General features: G+C 62.3%; 3 non-coding genes across 3 annotated transcripts in view; all 3 read left to right on the forward strand.

Annotated features, from left to right (window-relative positions):
• LOC149063342 (small subunit ribosomal RNA) lies at window positions 1-2,488 on the forward strand. Its single transcript, XR_016189999.1, has one exon. It is a non-coding gene; the product is annotated as a small subunit ribosomal RNA (ribosomal RNA).
• Window positions 2,489-2,700: 212 nt separating this feature from the next.
• LOC149063343 (5.8S ribosomal RNA) lies at window positions 2,701-2,858 on the forward strand. The gene has a single exon (XR_016190025.1). It is a non-coding gene; the product is annotated as a 5.8S ribosomal RNA (ribosomal RNA).
• Window positions 2,859-3,260: 402 nt separating this feature from the next.
• Window positions 3,261-3,524, forward strand: part of LOC149063344 (large subunit ribosomal RNA) — a 4,199-nt gene continuing 3,935 nt past the window's right edge. The window contains exon 1 of the ribosomal RNA XR_016190017.1: window positions 3,261-3,524. This exon is cut by the window's right edge and continues 3,935 nt beyond it. This is a non-coding gene — a ribosomal RNA (large subunit ribosomal RNA).

Here is a 3,524-nt window from a genome sequence, read left to right on the forward strand (position 1 = left end):
TCCCTGGTTGATCCTGCCAGTAGTCATATGCTTGTCTCAAAGATTAAGCCATGCATGTCTCAGTGCAAGCCGCATTAAGGTGAAACCGCGAAAGGCTCATTAAATCAGTTGTGGTTCCTTAGATCGTACCCAAGTTACTTGGATAACTGTGGTAATTCTAGAGCTAATACATGCCGACAGAGTTCCGACCGTCGCGGCGCTCTCGGGCGTCGCGCGCGGGAGGAACGCTTTTATTAGATCAAAACCGGCCCGTCGCGGCGCGCTTCGTGCGCGTCCCGATCGCGGCCCGCGCAAAGACCTGGTGACTCTGAATAACTTCGAGCTGATCGCACGGTCTCCGTACCGGCGACGCATCTTTCAAATGTCTGCCTTATCAACTGTCGACGGTAGGTTCCATGCCTACCGTGGTGGTAACGGGTAACGGGGAATCAGGGTTCGATTCCGGAGAGGGAGCCTGAGAAACGGCTACCACATCCAAGGAAGGCAGCAGGCGCGCAAATTACCCACTCCCGGAACGGGGAGGTAGTGACGAAAAATAACGATACGGGACTCATCCGAGGCCCCGTAATCGGAATGAGAACACTTTAAAACCTTTAAACGAGGATCAATTGGAGGGCAAGTCTGGTGCCAGCAGCCGCGGTAATTCCAGCTCCAATAGCGTATATTAAAGTTGTTGCGGTTAAAAAGCTCGTAGTCGGATCTGTGTCTGGGCGGTGCCGGACCACCCTGGCGGTCCGGCGTGTCGCGGCCGGCCGTGCCGCGGGACCACGTGTCCCGTCGGCGCGGTCGCCGTCGCGCTCGTCAGCCGTCTCGGGGTGTTAGTTACCGGCACGTCGGCCGGACGTATTGTCGGCAGGCGGACACGTGTCTCGTGCTCCCGGCGCGCCGCGCGGCCACGCGTCGCGCGGCCGTCGGGGTTCGACGACGGCGGCCGCCTACTCCAATCTTGCTGCGCGGTGCTCTTCACCGAGTGCCGTCGGCGGGCCGACACGTTTACTTTGAACAAATTAGAGTGCTCAAAGCAGGCTCAAATCTGGCGGGGCGGCTTCACGGCCGTCTCGTCAAAAGGCCCTGAATACTGGTCGCATGGAATAATGGAACAAGACCTCGGTCCCGCGCATCTCCGCCCTTCGCGGGCGCGCGAAACCGCCCTCCGGGGCGTTTCCGTGCGCGGGCCGCCGGGCCGCGGGCGCCAGTCGCCCGCGCGTCCCGCCGGGCCGGTTTTCGGGACCGGAGGTAATGATCAACAGAGACGGGCGGGGGCATTCGTACCGAGACGTTAGAGGTGAAATTCTTGGATCGTCTCGAGACGAACTGACGCGAAAGCATTTGCCAAGTACGTTCTCGTATGATCAAGAACGAAAGTTAGAGGTTCGAAGGCGATCAGATACCGCCCTAGTTCTAACTGTAAACGATGCCAGCTAGCGATCCGCCGGCGTTTCATTAACGACCCGGCGGGCAGCTTCCGGGAAACCGAAGCTTTTCGGTTCCGGGGGAAGTATGATTGCAAAGTTGAAACTTAAAGGAATTGACGGAAGGGCACCACCAGGAGTGGAGCCTGCGGCTTAATTTGACTCAACACGGGAAACCTCACCAGGCCCGGACACCGGAAAGATTGACAGATTGAGAGCTCTTTCTTGATTCGGTGGGTGGTGGTGCATGGCCGTTCTTAGTTGGTGGAGCGATCTGTCTGGTTAATTCCGATAACGAACGAGACTCTGTCCTGCTAACTAGGCGGGTAAACCCGGGTCGGCGTGGGCGCGGCGCCGGCGGTTTCGGCCGTCTGCGTTCGCGTTCCCGTCGGCTCGGCCCGGTATCCCCGAACGCGTTCGCCCGTCGTCCACGGCGGTCGTCGGGCGCGGCCGCGCCATCCGCGTCCCGGCGTGCGGCGGGCGTGCGGGGGTCGGGGGGCAACCTCCGGTCGCCGTGCGTCAGTCGTGCGCTGGGCTCCGCGGTGAAGCGCGCCGCGTTCGCGGCCGTCGCCGGCGGATCACGATACGTTACTAGGGCTACCGCCGGCTCCCAGGAGCTTAAACTCTTCTTAGAGGGACAGGCGGCGGACGAAAATAGCCGCACGAGACTGAGCGATAACAGGTCTGTGATGCCCTTAGATGTTCTGGGCCGCACGCGCGCTACACTGAAGGAATCAGCGTGTGTTAACATTCCTGGGCCGACAGGCTTCCGGGTAACCCGCTGAACCTCCTTCGTGCTTAGGGATCGTGGCTTGCAATTTTTCCACGTGAACGAGGAATTCCCAGTAAGCGCGAGTCATCAGCTCGCGTTGATTACGTCCCTGCCCTTTGTACACACCGCCCGTCGCTACTACCGATTGAACGACCGCAGTGAGGTCTTCGGACTGGACGCGCGTTATTCGGCCCCCTCGGGGGCTGGGTCGTCGCGCGACCGGGAAGATGACCGAACTCGGCCGTTTAGAGGAAGTAAAAGTCGTAACAAGGTTTCCGTAGGTGAACCTGCGGAAGGATCATTAGAGACGGGCCCGCGGCGCCGGCGACTCGCTTGCCGGTCTCGCGCGCGCCTAATCCGACCCCGTGGCCGCGTGCGCTCGCGCGCGACAACCGCGCACGGTTGTCGTCCGCCGACCGCCCGCGCGCCGCGACCCCCGACCGAGAGTCGACCGAAAGATGGTTACCGTCGTCGGAAGACGATTGTGTAAACGAAAAAAAAAAAAAACAAACACCCGACCCCGAACGGCGGATCACTTGGCTCGTGGATCGATGAAGACCGCAGCTATCTGCGCGTCGTCGTGTAATCCGCAGGTTATACGAACATCGACCAGTCGAACGCACATTGCGGCCTCGGTGACCCGCGGGTCCCGGGCCACGCCTGTCTGAGGGTCGTATACCGGATACTCGGCCAGACCGATGCGCCGGCACGGCAGGCGTCCGGCGGAGCGCGCGCGCCGCGTCCGGTCCTCACGGGGACCGGCGCCCGCGCGCCCGTCGGCCGCACGCCGCGCCCGCGCGAGTTTGGCGGCTCGACCGGGGAAAACGCGGGCTACCGCTCGCGGCTGCCCCCGGTCGTCCGCCCAAGTTGTGACGGCAAACAGTCACGGGTTCTCGCGCCGTCGAACGGCACGTCCCCGTCCGCCCGCCGCGCGAGAGCGCGGCCGGGTCGGCTGAGAGTCGTCCTCGAGACGCCACCTCTCCGGCAACCGAGAAGCGGACGCGGACCGTCGCCGCGCGGACGGAGCGCGGACCCGCGCACCAGTTACCACCACCACACGTACCACACACTTGTTCCGACCTCAGATCAGGCGGGACTACCCGCCGGATTTAAGCATATTAATAAGCGGAGGAAAAGAAAACAACCGTGATTCCCCCAGTAGCGGCGAGCGAACAGGGAAAAGCCCATCGCCGAATCCCGCCGCGCACTTTTGTGTCGCGGCACGTATGGGAGTTGTGGCGTACGGGCCGGCCTCGTTGCCGGGGCGCACGTGACGGTCCAAGTCTCCCTTGAACGGGGCCATGGCCCGCAGATGGTGCCAGGCCAGTAGAGGCCGTCAC

Source organism: Diuraphis noxia, unplaced genomic scaffold (assembly GCF_037042655.1).
Source record: "Diuraphis noxia isolate RWA-SAM2 unplaced genomic scaffold, SU_Dnox_SAM2 contig0001, whole genome shotgun sequence".
Taxonomy (NCBI): Eukaryota; Metazoa; Arthropoda; class Insecta; order Hemiptera; family Aphididae; genus Diuraphis; species Diuraphis noxia.